The sequence below is a fragment of the Oryzias latipes genome, chromosome 22 (genome assembly GCF_053564925.1).
Source record: "Oryzias latipes strain Hd-rR chromosome 22, Olatipes_Hd-rR_3.1".
Taxonomy (NCBI): domain Eukaryota; kingdom Metazoa; phylum Chordata; class Actinopteri; order Beloniformes; family Adrianichthyidae; genus Oryzias; species Oryzias latipes.
The window spans coordinates 4,613,011-4,630,917 of record NC_136258.1 but is presented as its reverse complement, the minus strand read 5'-3'; the positions used below and the strand labels follow the sequence as shown (position 1 = coordinate 4,630,917).

Genomic DNA, 17,907 nt, shown 5'->3' with positions numbered 1-17,907 from the left:
AATGATAGTAATTCTCAGTCTTCAATTTAGAATTAGTACGGCAGAGCATAAATTTACTTTTTGAAACATTCAGAAAGGACTTAAAGAGACTCGTGAGGAAAATGTAAAATGTTAAACAACCGAAAAGATCAATGACTGGTCAGTCAGGAGCTTCACTTCTCTGTGAACTGTACGTTTGTTAAGATGATCAGCAATAATCCTAAGACTGCAGTTCCCAGAGAAATAATGTGGGGGTGTTCAGAAAAAAAGAAGTCCCATTCAGATTTCCTAGAGCAGTCTGGACGTTGCATCACTCACTTCAGCAGACTGTCTTCTGCTGCTGCTTTGCCCAGAGCTCATTCTGTCTCAGTGCAGAAAGGTCACCGTGGAAAACTGAAGCCTGAGTGACAAAACAAAACTTCTCCTCCAAACATTTCAGATTAAAAATATTTTCTAGAAAAAAATTTCAGTCAGAGACTGCTGGTCATTTTTCCTTGATCCTTTGGATGTGACGCTTTGGAGTTTCCAGAATAAAGGGGAATGCTTCTGCACTTTCAAATCTGGACTCACTGTAACCTCTGAGCTTCTGAAGTGCAGGTTACACATTAGAAGGTCACTTAGGAAATATCTTTATTAAAAGCAGTGGAGTGAATTGAAGTCCCTAATTGAACCAGAGTTAATCTGGTGGATGTGTGAGGTGCTGGATGCTAACAGCCACAGGCATGTTTTAAAGCAATCTATGGAGCTGTATGGTCAACAAATGACCCTGTGATCAATATCAGATTTCCCTCGGGCATCTGGAATTCTGCTCCTTCTTCTGGATAACTGACCTGACAATGGTAGTCATGGCAACAGCACCAAGTTGTAATTTAGGCATTGTGAATGGCTGAGTCATATCCCACTGAAAAAGACTGCATGCAAAATTCCCGGAATCATCCCTGAACCCAGTGTGGGAATTATGACACTCAAATGTGAGGTAATGAAACATCTGATACAATATTCAACTATTGATTGCATAGAAGAAATGGACACAGTGATTGTGATGTCACTCTTGGAAAATGGTTTACTTCAAGCTCAAACACAATGAAAAGTATTCAGTCGTCTTTTTTTTTTTTTGCAATACGGACGCCGCCATGTTGGAGGATGTCAATAGTCAGTGATTGGTCTGATTGGTCTACGTCTTTTTTTTTTCAAACGGCGGAAATGACGTCATCAATTTCACAAAGTTAAAATCTGATTAATATGGGCATGTTGTGACAATTATTTATGAGTCCACTGTCTTCTGAATATAAAAACATTGATGGTTTATAAAAAATTACAACTAAATACATTTTTTTGGCAAAAATTGTTCCACCCAATAAATTGTGGTCTGTATTTCAGCACTAGTGAGCATCGATGCCCGCTGGTTTTTTCTCAGAGACTTCTGGGAATTTCTAGGGCGCTGGATTTTGGAACTGTAGATTCGGACAGCAATACAAAATGGCAAACGCACTTTGTAGTGCACTATGCAGTGAGTAGGAGAGGTATTCGGACACAACCGTGCTTGAGATGCTTATAATCCTAACTATGCTAGTTATGCTAATGTGGCTAAAAGTGCTAGCATTGCAATCAGCATCATCAACTGTCTCAGAAAAACACATTGCTTAAGACACTAACCATGGAAGCACTGCCAGTTGTGATAACAGTCAATACAAACATGGTGGTGGTATTGTGGTATTGTTGAATGTCCCTCAGTCAATAACTGCCAACTGTCACATTGGTATGTATAAATAAACCATGTAAATTGGAAGCCTCACAAACTCCTCCCTTTGTCTCTGTCAGCCTGGGGGGTATTCCAGGAAGCATGTTTAAACTAGCCTGACTTTAAGCCTGAACTCTGGCTGAAATCCGCCTGAACTTGCTTACTCTGGGTATGTCGGTTCCAAAAGACTAGATATGAGTTAGAGTAATTACGCTCGACTTGGTAACCCTGGGTTAATGCACGTGCATGTCAAGTACATAAAGACATTCTCTATGGATCGCCGAGTTCTGGAGTCACCATGGAAACACGTGGAAAAAAAGAAAGCGCTATACTTCGGTGAGACGGAGTCTGAGGTTTCAATGATGGCGTATGAAGATTATACGTCCATAAAAAAGTAAAACGGCTGCATCATCAAAAGAAAGAGTCTCCGCTTGTAGTAGAAGAACAGACAAAGTAAACGCAAGAGTTTCTGATCTTATTTCTATTTTCCTTGTGACGCATATATATATAACTTATCCAATTTTGCCACCTTAAATGAATTACTTCTATTGGTAACAAATAATTGAATTAAATTTAATCACCTAATTTCTTACATCTATAAAACTCAATAATTGTTTATACAACTCAAATTTATCTATTTATCTAACTAAATGTCATATTACTCCAATTCAATTAATATTTTTTCTCCCTTAATTAAGTATATTTCTTGATCTCTCATATGTCTAAGTATGAGCCGGCCCGGCAGATATGCTCATTTTTATAACAATAAAAAGGACGGGGGGAAGAATGGACGCTGCGCACAGATTCATTAGAAACTTTTCCGTCATTGTCATTACAGTAATACATAGAAGGGGTGCGATATAATCTCATCATCCTCTCCTCCACTCTTACTCACGGTGCAGAGACGTAAGCACAGTAGGACAAAATAACTCAGCAAAACATGGCAATACACAGTAAAACAGCTAAACAACTAAACACATTTGGTCAAAAAGCCACAATTAAACCAAAATCCGTCCAGACAGACAAGGGAAATGGTATCCCACAATCCCTTGCGGTGCCGATCTAACAGCAGGACCAACGTTACACCTACTTAATTGAATTAGTTTGAATGAAAGTAAAATAACTGTCTGAAAACTGTGTGTTATTTTTAAACTGACTTAACAAACAAATGATTTATCTTAACTGAAGCAAATAACTTAGTTAGATCAAAGTAAAAAAAGTTTAATTTTCCAACATCCAATAAACCTGCTCCAGACCAGGTTATGTTCAGAGCATGAGTTGCTATGGCAACTTGACCTTCCCTGAAACATACCTCCATTTCTGGAACCGAAAACTGAGGTTATCAACTTCCTTAGCCTCAAACTTACCGTGGGAGCTAGCATAACCTGCTTTCTGGAATACCCCCCTGGTCAGAGTTGATGGTCACTAAAGGTGTTTTTTTTTTAATTCAAGATGGCGGCCTCTTCCCGAGGTCAAAGGTCAACAAACTCCATGGGTCATTGTATATTGTGGGAGAACATGAAAATCGCCAAATCTAACATTTTGCAACAAAATGACCGCCAAGCCGTAGGTCGTTTGGCCATCCCATAATAATTTCAAAACTTTGTTTGGATACTCCCGAAATGTATGGATTGGTTTTGTTAGTGAATTCTGACTATATTTTTTCTGAAGCCCCATTTGCCCTAATTATTTTTTTATGGTTTTGCCCGCTTTGATGTAATCATTGGGGGGAGGGGGCTGTTCACTATGTCCAAAATTCAGGTTCACCTAATTCAAGGTGTGTTTACATTGTGGTGAGTTTTCTCACATGTGGCGGTGGTCAAATTTTTTCTCAAAAACACAGAAATATTTCCAACTGCAAAAACATTCTGGTCTAGCAGTCAGAGACTGCTGCTCCGGGTCATAACTGGTTAGCTGTATACATTTCTATGGGTGCTGTCCCTGATGGCAGGTCATTGTATTTTTATTATTCTTCTGTTCAATGGCCATGAAGTTCATAAATATTTTCCATGATCCAGTGAATGATCTAACATTTCTCCCACACCTTTGAGGCAGTCTCCACGTACATAACCTGAACCCATCAGCTACCTTGATGAACACAGAAACCTCTTTTAGATAGACCTTTAAAGTCCTGCCAGCCTGAAGAACAGAATCCTGTTAGAACATGACCTGATCAAAGAAGAATCTTCACAGACTAAAACAGATAGATGTTCCAGAGGTTTGTTTTTGACAGAGGTCAGGTCAGCATCCATGACTTCATGTCTGCCGAGCAGTTTGTTCGGAGATGGGGAAAACCCCACCCAGATGATTAAAGAGGCCCCTGCTGTGAGGTTATGGACTAAATGGGAATTTTCCTCTGTATTATTTATGAGTGTCTGCATTAAGGGTGTTGTATACAGATACTTCTCCCCATCTGCACACATCTTAAATATTTCCAAAAGCAATGTGTGATTTATAACAGAGCTGAAAAGGAAACGCAGACAGGAAGACAAATAGGTGAGAAAAAGCACTCAGCAGGAACTAGATCAGGGGTGCCCACACTTTTTTGGTGTGTGAGCTACTACAATGTCTTGTTGGTTCGCCATTACCATCCTGTCAGTCTGGATCTGGAAGTCCCACAGGATCTTTGCCCTCTCATTCTCTACCACTTGTGGTTTCCAGTTCATATTCTGCACATCTGTTCCTGTATATTATTCCAGCCACTTGGTTGTGGCGCTCCATGTAATAATAATAATAATAATAATTATTATTATATTAATAATGGATTGGATTTATCTCAAAGTGCTTACAATGAGTGTCCATTATTCATTCACTCCTCATTCGTGCTTAGTGAATTGTGGGCTGCTGGTCCACAATACTGGTCCACGGTGGGTGCCGGTGGACGCCTGCGGCTCCTCTGACCATCACGGAGGCTTTCGTGTGCGTTCACATGTTGGTGGGGCAGCGCTGGGGAGGGTGGGGTATCTTGCCTGCGGGCCATGGCGGCGTTTAACTGGGGGGAGCGGGGATCAAGCCTGCAACACTTCTTTGGTTTCAGGCACCTCTTTGCACAGCCTACACCTTGGGTCTTGTCTGGTGTGGTAGATCTGAGCCTCTATGGCTCTGCTGCTCAGAGCTTTTTCCTGAGCTGCCAGGATGAGTGCTTCAGTGCTGTCCTGTAGGCCAGCCCTTTCTAGCCATTGGTAGGACTTCTTGATATCAGCCACTTCAGTTATGGTCCGGTGGTACATCCCATGCAGGGGTTTGTCCTCCCATGAGGATCTGTCCTCCAGCACTGTATCCTCTGCTCTCCATTGCCTGAGACATTCACTGAGCACACTGTCATTAGGGGCCTTGAGCTTGATGTACTCATGGATCTTGGATGTTTCATTCTGGATAGTGGCTTCTACGCTCACTAGTCCTCTGCCTCCTTCTTTGCAGCTAGCATACAGTCTCAGGGTGCTGGATTTGGGATGGAACCCTCCATGCATGGTGAGGAGGTTTCGTGTCTCAACATCCGTGAGATTAGCTTTGGCCATCTTATTATTCTTGCAGCGTATCTGATAACTGGCAGTGCGTTGCTGTTTATTGCCCGGGTCGTATTCTTGCCATTGAGCTGGCTTCTCAGGCCTTACTCTATGGAGTGACGGAAACACCAGGAAGAAGGAACTTGAGAAACTGGAGAAATACCAGGGACTCAGAGAAGAACTGGAGAAAGCATGGAAAGTGAAGGTGACAGTAATTGGAGCACTCAGGGCAGTAACCCCAAAGCTGGAGGAGTGGCTACAACAGATACCTGGAAAGACTTCAGTCCAAAAAGGCGCAGTGCTAGGAACAGCTAAGATATTGCAGGACCCTCAAGCTTCTAGGCCTCTGGTAGAGGACCCGAGCTTGGGGTGAGAAAAAAAAACACCCATAGAGGGTGAGATGGCAGGAGAGGGGAGAGTGTATATATAGTTGCGAATGTGCACTATATATTCAATCAAAAATATCATTTGATGTAATTAGCACCTCTGAGCTGGATGATAAAAATGGTTATCTGAGTCCAGGATAAAAATAACGAGCAGATTCAAGTGAAGAGTTTCCGCTTTTGATCAGCTTTCATCTCTCCTGTAAAGATGAAGATGCCCATCTGTAAAGACCATACTCTTCAAAGATGATTTATTGGTTTACATGTATCAAACCAAGTTAGGGTAGTAAATTTTAGGGGACTTTTCACACATGTACCATCAATGCATAACTTTGATATTGTGTAAACAGCGCACTTATCACATTAAAATTGTGTAATTGACACACAAAATCACTAATAAATTGCGGATAAACAGTGCAATAATCACACACGGTTCATGTTCTACGTTGATTTATGTTCTTTGCGTGGTTTATATGCACTTCTCCGGTGGTTTTAACGTGGTTCCTTCATAACACATCTGTAAAAAGTTCACATAAAGACCACAACTTGTCTCACTTTTTCCACGTACATTTATGTTTGACCAATTTTCACTCGTGCATTCTGTGCAAAATCTACATATGTGACACGGCCTTTATGTTTTGATTTAACATGTACTCTGGGGCAGAAGGGGCTTTGTGAACAGGTCCACCACTTCAGCATCTCCTCATTGGCCCGTTTGAATGATTCCTGTTCTTTTGCCACCAGAGGAGGCCCTTATATGGAGCAACTTCACTCTGCATCTGTTTTCCTGGACGTCTGCTTGGATTCATGACGGGTCGATACAGTCACCTGGGTTACTTATAACTTACTGCTCAGGTAAATCAACTTGAGAGAGGCAGTCACCCTGTACCAGCTGAGAAATGTTGCCTGATTTGGAGCCTATTTTCTGATTCCCCTGACCTGAGAGTCTTCCTTTACACCACAGTTTGTTGCTTGCATTTTCCACCTCAGACTTGATGGATAGAAACTGCTGACGTAGAGGTGCACAAACCTTTGCACTCAGGTACACAAATGTACCATTACTGTTCTTTAAATGGAAAGCGGCATATACCTGTATAGTGCTTTACAGTCACAGTCACATTCACACACTGATGGCGGCTCCACTGCCAAACGCTGGCGCCAACCTCCCACCAGAGGCAAGGTGGGGTTCAGTGTCTTGCCCAAGGACACTTTGACACATGGGAGGGCAAGGCAGGAATTAAGCCTGCAATCTTTCAATCAGAGGTCGACCCCCCCTACCACTGTAACACCACCGCAGTGATAAAGTTCCATGAAGATAAACTAGTTCTGAGAACATCTCATCTGTGCTCCTGTCTTTGGTCTCACACCGCCAGCCGTCCCCCAGTTCCATCTGGATGAGGCTCCATCTGCTGGACTATTTAACATGTAGTTGTATAGTTAGATAAACTAATTCTTCTCTGAGTTCTGGTAAATCGCCTGTCAGTCCTGGGGGAGGATCCCTCCTTCATGTGGACACCCCTGAGGTTTCTTCTTTTTGTTTTTCCCAGAATCTGTTTTATTTTTTAGGATTTTTTTCCTTACCGAGAAGGAGGGTCTAATGGCAGAGATGCCCAGTTTAGTCCAGTCTGTTTAGTTAAGTTTAGCAGTTACCAATTGTACAATTACCGGTGTGAAGCCCGTTGAAACAACTATGGGCTATATAGAATAAACTCAACTGAACTGAATTCAATTGAAAGGCCGTATTGATATCATCCCTGTCTGATGGCCGCCATCTGCTTTCATGACCACGCCAAAAAATTGGGTGGTGGTAGCTAATCTGATTTGCAGTTGTAAATGTGACCACTGCATAACATGTGAAGAATGTTTTTGGACTGTAGGAGGAAGCAGGAGAAAACCCACACATGTACATAGGGAACATGCAAACGCCACAGGACAGTTCCAGTCAGGTTTTGAACCAGAGCCCTCGTGCTCTAAGACAAGAGTGCTAACCACTGCACCACAACGCACTCTGATGTGAATAAGTTAGAGACTTACAAACAGTGAAACACTCACAAAACACACACACACACACAGGTCTAACCTTTACTTGTAAAAAAAGTCCACACACATCTTCTCAACAAAAATCTCAGAGACCTTAACGTAAAACTCTTTTCTCTCAGTCTCAATCAAATTTTGTTGACCCAGCGTTGTCAGCCAATAATTATGACTTTAGACATTTTTAATATTACATTCAACATTTTCACAGTCAGTCAGACCAAAACAAAATAACGGATTCTTAATAAACTTAATTAGCGACATCTGAAGAACAAATGTTAGCTGACGAGCACGCTCTTTGTTGAGCTAAGTGTCTGTCTGCCTGACGTCACATCACATGTCGAGCACCTTGACAGTCAGTCAGTGGTCGAGCTGTTTGACCCAGAATTTAACCAGAACAAGTGCAGCACTTTACCCAGGCTTTACAACATACCAAACATGGCTGCCAGTGTGGGTTCATTGTTGTGATGGAATTTCCGGCTATCTTTAGAGATTCAGCTTGTTAAAAAGAGCCTCTTTTGGATACCAAACGGCTCCCGCAGGCCCCCGAACACAGCCTACGACTAATGATGACTTCACAATATTTGGCTATAAGTTGGTCCGATGACGTGTAAGATTGTGATTGGTCTGAAAATAATTGCAGTACAACAGTAGAAGAAATTGGAGTTCCGTTGTAAACAAGCTCCAACATAGAGAGAGATGATCTTCTAAATGGGCTTTTATTATTGCTATGATTATTACTAAGTGCATGTTCGCTTATAGTTTTCTAAATCTGTGCTCCCAGTGCTTTTTCTTGGCCGAACTGACCCGGAAGAAGGGTTAGGATTAGGTTAATATGTGCTAACAACATCTACCATCGGATCAACTTTAACTGGAATAACCATCAGCCTTTATTTTGTCTGGACCAGACTGGTAACACAAAGTCACACGATTGTTTGCACGGATTCTCAGGAATGCTCATTCCATCTCTGCTTTGTTCAACAATACCACTGTCACAATCTCTCGACAAAATTTCACAGAACCCAGTAGTTAAACATTGACTTAAAATCTGGGAACAATTTAGGAGAAGCCTGGGCCTTAAAAATATGTCAATATATGCCCCAGTTGTGAAAATTATGTTTATCCCTTCTATAACTGATAACTCTTTTGCATGTTGGTCCTCAAATGGTCTAAGAACACTGAAGGATCTGTTCATCGAAGGTCAATTTGTTTCATTTCAGAGACTAAAAAGTGAATTTAGAAATCCTGATGTCCACTTCTTCAGATACCTTCAACTTTGAAGTTTTTTTTATCTACCACACTCACCCATTTCCCCTCGCGACTGCCAGACTCACTTCCTGAAAACATCTTGACCTTTAATCCACAATCAAAATGACTCATCAGCAAAATCTACACAGCAATCAACTCATCAAACACAGATCCACTGACTCATACCAAAAGAAAGTGGGAAGAAGATTTGGCTACAGACCTATCAGAGGATGTATGGCAGACTGCTCTTCAGAATATTTATTCATCCTCAATATGCTTAAGACAAAGGGTTATACAATTCAAGGTGGTTCACAGACTGCATTGGTCCAAAGTAAAACTAACTAAAATCAAACTAGACCTTTATGCTAATTGCGATCGATGTGAAATGGTACCAGGTACACTGTCACATATGTTTTGGTTTTGTTTGACACTGGGGGCCTTCTGGCCCAACATTTTTCAACTTCCTTCTGATGCACATTGCTCCTGAGGCCTTAATTGGGATATTTAGTGTATCAGAGTTCTCTCTGCGGCTACCTAGTAAATCCAAAAGTGTAATTGCTTTCACTACATTTCTGGCCAGAAGGCTAATCCTCCTACACTGGAAAAACAAACAACCCCCTACTTTTAGGAAATATCTTGTTGATCTTATGTGCCATCTTACCTTTGAAAAAAATCAAATTCTCAATGAAGGGTTATACCGCAGGGTTTTTAATGTCTGGCAGCCAGTTCTGAGCAAGATCAAAGATTTTGATCCATCGCTTCTCTCTGACGGGTAAGACTGTTACTCCAATCAGTAAAATTCTTGTATATTGTATTGAATTATTTTTCTTTTATGGTGCAACAGGGTGGGTTTGTTTGTTTGTTTGGGGTATAAAAAAATAGTTTGAATGTCTTTTACACTGTATATGTTGCTGAATACTCAAATAAAAAGAAACTTGGATTATAAAGGAATGTTCATTCAAAAGCCGCCTCCGCCCGTCCCAAAGCCCGTTTTCTGTCTGGAGAATCAAATCTCCAGGGAGACACGGTTCTCCTGAGTCTGGCATCCCGCTCTCATAGAACAGCGTGACGGACTGCTGTCCGAAGTCTCCTTCGTTGCGCACACCTTAACAAAGCACCAGGGATGCCCCGTTTGACACGACGCTTCGGCGCGTGTTTCACCTTCATGAAACAGTGTGGTTCGGTGCAATGTTTCACCTTCATGAAACAGTGTGGTTCGGTGCAATGTTTCGTGGCGTGTGTCAACTAGCGCAGATCACGTGGTTGATGACGTATGACGCGCCAAATGCTTCGTTTGGTCGAACCACGGTTCAGATGTCACTTGCGTTTCGAACAGCTGGGCGCGCTATTCTGTAGAAATATGAAATGAATCCCGGAGGTTTCCCCACCAGTTTCATTGTTTCCCCAAGATTGGAATCAGTGTCAGTTTGTGGCACTTTACCATGGCTCCTTGTAAATAACATACTGTGGCTCAGGATAGTTTTAAATCGATTTCTCCAAATAAAACAATACACTATGAGCATTGTGTATATAAAAATACTTCAATAAATCTATAATGGCAAGCATATAATGGAATTAGTGTCAGTAGAGATAGATCAGGGGAACAATCAGTGGGGTATGTATGCAGAGGACCTGAGTTCATGACCAGTGTTTGACACTTATTATTTTCATTTTTTTGCTTTGCGTTTATTTTCTTCATGTGATGTGTATTGTGCTGTGTGAAGCACTTCTCAACGTCACATGTTGTCTTATTTTACGTTGTCTTTTTTTATAATCATCATTAACAACATTGTTTTGTTTTACGCTTTTTCATCATCATTTCCACATTGAAGTGTGACAAGGAGCTTAGTTGAAACATATGTCGATATTCGTCCAGTCCGCCACCAGATGCCGCTGTTCTGTGTGGTTTCAAAGCCCTGTATGGGTGGTTCATTTTTCCGGCACAATTACATGACCCACAAGGGAAGCTTCATGGGGCTTTAATACCCATACCTACAAAGCACCCTCCCCTGCCTGCAAACACGAAGCTACGAGTCCAGCTGCTCAGAGACCCGCATTTGCAATGTGTGCGCGTGCACGAATGCGCAACAGTACGAGCACAATTGATAAATCCGTGGAAACGATTTATCAGATTTTTTTTTAACCACTGGCACCTGGAGGGCTCCATAGGATAGTGCTTCACGAGGGGTCAATTTGAGCACGCATATCCAGCCCACTAGATCATTTTGAATTATTAATTATATCAGGCCAGTGACATTTTGCACTGGTAATTTATTTGGTAACGTTAGATGAAGGGGACTGACAGATCTTTTATCAGGCGTTCTGGCTCTATTGTCAGACCACAGAAAACTACATGTCACAAGGGGGCTGGTCATCGTCCTCTCCTTCCCCCTCATTCATGCTACAGAAAGAAAGAAGCATAACAGGATAAAATAACTAAAGGATAAACAGAGTAAAACACCCTAACAACAAAACACACAGACAAAGATCCACACTCAAACCCCAATCTGCCCAGACAGGCAAAGGGAATGGTATCCCACAATTCCTTGGACTGCTAGATCTGACAGCAGGCCCAATTCTAATGTTTCTGTAACCTTCACTACAATACAAGCTACAAATCCCATCATGCAGTGCATCAGCTGCCTTGCCGAACACCAGTTTTGCCAGAATGCGTGATTTCCTGCCCATTTGAGGGGTTTATATTCTAAATTTGTGGGCAAAAATAACTTTGGGTGGGTTTAGGTTTGGTGGTTCCTTATTGAAACACATCCCAGCAGGGACATGCGGTCAGGGGAGGCAGGTGAGCCGGCCCCCCACCTGCAAACCAGTGTGTAACAACCAATGGGACTTTAACTTCACTTTATTACAGTGTTGCTGTTCTTTACTTCATTTTTTTTACTATACTAGTGACTTTGTTGATTTATTTCTGCCTTTATTTTAAAAATATATGTTTGTGGTGCTATTTTTTTTTGCATCACATTTTCCCCATAATGCATCTCGACAAATCACTGTGTCCCTATAACTGTAGTGTAACAACAAGACAAATGATTGGCTGGTCGTGACGTGATGCATGCTGGGATACGTAGCATGTAACCTACTAGCCTTGGGATGTAAAGTGACTCCTAACGAGAATGATGCTTTTGTAGAGCTTTTTAAAATAAATAAATCTGATCTCTAAACATCCTCCGTTTCTTCAATGGAATGGAATGAGACACACACAGACAGAAATGTGAAAGTATCAGTTGTAAATCCAACTATTGCTCACATCCGTATTCATGAAGCTAGGAGTTACGTCCGATAGGCGAAGCAGCAATCCTTGTTTATGAATGACTTATGACGTAAATAATTACTTCGTTCGCACAACTTAATTATTTCGAGGGAACGAAATAGTATTTCGTGGGAACGGAATATTCTTTCGTGCGAACAAGATATGAATTTGTGGGAACAAGATATTAATTTGTGGGAACAAGATATATTTTATTTTTTTAATGTCAGGACACGGGCTCCGTAGTTTTACACTTAATTAACCAAAAATTATGAATTTCCAAAAATGTGTTCTATAATCAAACATTTCAAGAAAAAGTATTGGTATCGATGTCTGCGATACTGGCCCTGTAATTACTTGGTATCGTATCACCCCCCCCCCCCCCCCCCTATTGTACTTGTAATGCTGTCACACAGTACGCTTACGCCGCTCTTTAGTCATTACTACGATGTGAGTACAGGCTCCTCAATGAGTGTGCATAAATGCTTCACACACAGGTGTGGACGTGATATCTAAGTGCCCAACGGTTGCCCTTAGGATGCCCACTCAAACTACACTCTGATTGTCTAATTTTTTCATTTCTAACAGTCAGGCTACAAGCATGGAGCGAGAAAGCAGCATGGACCTATTACGTGAACAGCACTAAAGGTCTCCTTGCCGTTAGTGCAAGGAGGCCTGAGTAGCAGGGTTCAGGGGGTTGATAAAAGGAAAAATCCGTACAACCTGTGTGCATCTCAAGGTGTTTGCTACGACCTGTCGACCAAAGAATGCACATAGAAAAAATGTGCATTAACATTTTGCTCTACAGGCATGACAAGCAGTCTACAATCCTAAAATTGTGGGTGGGCCACCTATGTGCCCTGTACAGGTTGGCCCATTTCTCACCCGCAGACAGTCCGCAAATACCCATAAGGACAGTTGAGACTAAGACATAAGCTGCTCCCATCATTACAATGCTTTTCGTTTGACTCCAGAGGACTTTGGCAACATTTGAAAAACGACAAGATCTAACGACACGACATGGGGAAACGTCGTAGCTAACGACACTAGCAACGGTTGCTAAGGACTTTCCTGACGACATAGTGAGACAACAGAGGGTAACAAAAATAACAAAGACAAATGCAAAGTTTTAAACATAACCCATGAACCAAGGTTCAATGAACTCGTTCAGTAGACATAGACAATGGACCAAAGACATAGATAGTGGACACAAAAACATATTTTTGGCACAAACGGAACCTCATATTTGTGCAGACAGTGTTGCAGCACTACATCTTCATTCTCTCCAGTCTTTTTTGAAAACATTTTCCTGCATTAAATTCATCCCGCTAAGTGCCCCCCCCCCCCCCCAGCAGCTGCTTTAGTTTTTGCAGCAGCAATCATTGTGATGCATACGCACAGAAAAGGAATTTTTTTTTTCAGACTAATAACACCTAAACTTAAGAATATTAACCTATAGTCAAGCTTAAAGTTATTCCTACCACGGCAAGTTTAGACCAAAATGTATTTTTCTTCAAACAGGAAATTACGTCTAGTTAGGAAATGTTTCCCAGGAGGTAACAAAACATGTTGGATCATTGCTTAAAAAATTGCTTTTTTAAACAACTTTTATTTACATTTTAAACAACTTTATCCTAAGGTTATGAATAATTTTAACCTCAACTGTAAATAAATTAAAATGTTGCATGTAAAATACTGATTTATAGAAAAGAAATGTGTCATAATAAAAATTACTTTAAGACTGCCTATAGTTCAAAGACATAATCCTTTTCTTCTTTCCTTAAGCCAAACTACACACTATTATTAAGAGTCTTCATAACATTCCTCTGATCCTTCAAAAACTAGGATGACATTTTCATAACTTTATCTTCTCACTCGTGCAAACATTCACAGAATAGCTGAGCTGATTGTTCATATAATAAAACACAAGCCAGCTGTGCCTGCTCCTGAATGCTCACATGTCACATAAATTATGCATGAAGAGGCAACAGCCACACCAGCGAAAGCTCACAGGAGAACACAGAGTCCAGGCAGGACACTTGCATAAGACGGACCAGCTACCCATACAGATCAGTAAAAGCTTTGTAACCGATCTGCTGATAAATTCATGAAGTCATTGAAGCAAAAGCAGATATTCAGGTCTGTAACAGGTCTGCAAGAAGCAGGATTTCGCTATTGGGTCTGCATGAAAAATGGATCCATATAACAAGACTGCAAGCCATTCAATATTAAACTGGTGTGAAAGAACAGTTATTAAAGAGTGAGCAGTCTGTAAGAACAGTCAGCAAAACTGTACCAGTCTGCAAGAACAGTCAGCAAAGACTGTAGCTTTCTGCAAGAACAGTCAGCAAAGACTGCAGCTGTCTGCAAGAACAGTCAGAGAAACTGTACCAGTATGCAAGAACAGTCAGCAAAGACTGCAGCTGTCTGCAAGAACAGTCAGCAAAACTGTACCAGTCTGCAAGAACAGTCAGCAAAGACTGTAGCAATCTGCAAAAACAGTCAGAAAATACTGTAGCTGTCTGCAACAACAGTCAGCAAAGACTGTAGCAATCTGCAACAACAGTCAGCAAATACTGTAGCTGTCTGCAAGAACAGTCAGCAAAGACTGCAGCTGTCTGCAAGAACAGTCAGCAAATACTGTAGCTGTCTGCAAGAACAGTCAGCAAAGACTGTAGCAATCTGCAACAACAGTCAGAAAAACTTTACCAGTCTGCAAGAACAGTCAGCAAAGACTGTAGCAATCTGCAAGAACAGTCAGCAAAGACTGTAGCAATCTGCAAAAACAGTCAGAAAATACTGTAGCTGTCTGCAACAACAGTCAGCAAAGACTGTAGCAATCTGCAAGAACAGTCAGCAAAGACTGTAGCAATCTGCAAGAACAGTCAGCAAAGACTGTAGCTGTCTGCAAGAACAGTCAGCAAAGATTGTAGCAATCTGCAACAACAGTCAGCAAATACTGTAGCTGTCTGCAAGAACAGTCAGCAAAGACTGCAGCTGTCTGCAAGAACATTCAGCAAAGACTGTAGCAATCTGAAAGAACAGTCAGCAAAGACTGTAGCAATCTGCAACAACAGTCAACAAAACTGTACCAGTCTGCAAGAACAGTCAGCAAAGACTGTAGCAATCTGCAACAACAGTCAGCAAATACTGTAGCTGTCTGCAAGAACAATCAGAAAAACTTTACCAGTGTGCAAGAACAGACAGCAAAGACTGTAGCAATCTGCAAGAACAGTCAGCAAAGACTGTAGCAATCTGCAAGAACAGTCAGCAAAGACTGTAGCTGTCTGCAAGAACAGTCAGCAAAGACTGTAGCAATCTGCAACAACAGTCAGCAAAACTGTACCAGTCTGCAAGAACAGTCAGCAAAGACTGTAGCAATCTGCAAGAACAGTCAGCAAAGACTGAAGCTGTCTGCAAGAACAGTCAGCAAAACTGTACCAGTCTGCAAGAACAGTCAGCAAAGACTGTAGCAATCTGCAAGAACAGTCAGCAAAACTCTAGCTTTCTGCAACAACAGTCAGCAAAGACTGTACCAGTCTGCAAGAACAGTCAGCAAAGACTGTAGCAATCTGCAACAACAGTCAGCAAAACTGTACCAGTCTGCAAGAACAGTCAGCAAAGACTGTAGCAATCTGCAACGACAGTCAGCAAATACTGTAGCTGTCTGCAAGAACAGTCAGCAAAGTCTGCAGCTGTCTGCAAGAACAATCAGCAAAACTGTACCAGTCTGCAAGAACAGTCAGCAGAGACTGTAGCAATCTGCAAGAACAGTCAGCAAAGACTGCAGCTGTCTGCAAAAACAGTCAGCAAAGACTGTAGCAATCTGCAAGAACAGTCAGCAAAGACTGTAGCAATCTGCAAGAACAGTCAGCAAAGACTGTAGCTGTCTGCAAGAACAGTCACCAAAGACTGTAGAAATCTGCAACAACAGTCAGCAAAGACTGCAGCCGTCTGCAAGAACAGTCAGCAAAGACTGTAGCAATCTGCAAGAACAGTCAGCAAAACTGTACCAGTCTGCAAGAACAGTCAGCAAAGACTGTAGCAATCTGCAAGAACAGTCAGCAAAGACTGTAGCAATCTGCAAGAACAGTCAGCAAAGACTGCAGCTGTCTGCAAGAACATTCAGCAAAACTGTACCAGTCTGCTAGAACAGACAGCAAAGACTGTAGCTGTCTGCAAGAACAGTCAGCAAAGACTGCAGCTGTCTGCAACAACAGTCAACAAAACTGTACCAGTCTGCAAGAACAGTCAGCAAAGACTGTAGCAATCTGCAACAACAGTCAGCAAAACTGTACCAGTCTGCAAGAACAGTCAGCAAAGACTGCAGCTGTCTGCAACAACAGTCAACAAAACTGTACCAGTCTGCAAGAACAGTCAGCAAAGACTGTAGCAATCTGCAACAACAGTCAGCAAAACTGTACCAGTCTGCTAGAACAGACAGCAAAGACTGTAGCTGTCTGCAAGAACAGTCAGCAAAGACTGCAGCTGTCTGCAACAACAGTCAACAAAACTGTACCAGTCTGCAAGAACAGTCAGCAAAGACTGTAGCAATCTGCAACAACAGTCAGCAAAACTGTACCAGTCTGCAAGAACAGTCAGCAAAGACTGTAGCAATCTGCAAGAAGAGTCAGCAAAACCGTACCAGTCTGCAAGAACAGTCAGCAAAACTGTAGCTGTCTGGAGGAACAGACATTCAGCACATTTGTAAAAACAGTAACTAGGAACTGTAACAAGTCATCAACAATTGGTATTTTGGCTCTGTAACAGGTTTGCAAGAACAGACAATCAAATCTGTAACAAGTCTGTAACAGTCATTCAGAACTGTAAAAGGTCTGCAAAAACAATTACTCAGATTTGTAAGTAGCATGCAAGAACAGTCATTCAGCTAAAAGGGATGCAAGAACAGTCATTTATGACTGTCACAAGTCTGCAAAAACAGCTATTCAGGTCTGTTACAGGCTTGCTGCAGGAGCAGTCATTAAAGTCTGTGACAGGTCTGCTGCAAAAGTCCTTCAGGTATGGAATAACAGTCATTCAGGAGTCCAACAGCCTGTAAGAACGGTCATTTGACTGTCTAGCAGACCTGCAAAAAAAGTAATTCAGCTATGTAATCATCTTTACAGACATCAAGTTATCTAACAGTAAACACAGTCATTTAGCTTTTGGCAGGTCTGCAAGTCTTAGCAACCTGTAAGAACAGACTTTGTAACAGCAGTCTAGTCCTGAAACAGGCAGTAAAAAGCAGCGGGTAGTCTCGGGCTCAGAGCGCCTCTATTCACGCACAGACTTCCCTAGGGCAGAGAGATTTGCTTACCGACTGTTTCCGCGTCGACAGTCTGCATCAGACTAACTGCAGCCTCTGCTCCAGCTCCCTCGCCCACGCGCTCTGCACCGCGCGAGCGTTTGTCAGCGGGAAGAGCCGAGCAATAAAGGAATCATCGGACCTTTTAATCCGTCAGGTTTAGCCCAGTGGACACATTTGTTACAGAGACGAGGAGTTCAGCTGCAAGCATAGAGATCATAAAAACTTCCAGGTTTATTATTCTAATGATTGTACCATCAGAATGAAAAACTACATCCTGACAGAAGCAAAGTGTGCACAACTGTGTGAAAACAGTTTACATAGAAGGAGCCTCATCATCTTTAGGAGGTCAATAAAAAGAGACATTTTTAAGGGAAAAACAGTAACGTTCACCTCTGTAAACTGAAGTTTAGTAACCCAAACCATGCTACCTCCACCACCATGCT

General features: G+C 41.8%; 1 protein-coding gene across 2 annotated transcripts in view; it reads right to left on the bottom strand.

Moving 5' to 3' along the window:
* The window catches only part of gpr68 (G protein-coupled receptor 68), a 36,005-nt gene extending 18,404 nt beyond the window's left edge, over positions 1-17,601 (bottom strand). For both annotated transcript variants that reach the window (XM_011492432.4, XM_078940672.1), the window contains exon 1: positions 17,474-17,601. The gene's annotated coding sequence lies outside the window, so the exon portion shown is untranslated. The remainder of the gene's footprint in view (positions 1-17,473) is intronic.
* Between the last annotated feature and the right edge of the window lie 306 nt (positions 17,602-17,907).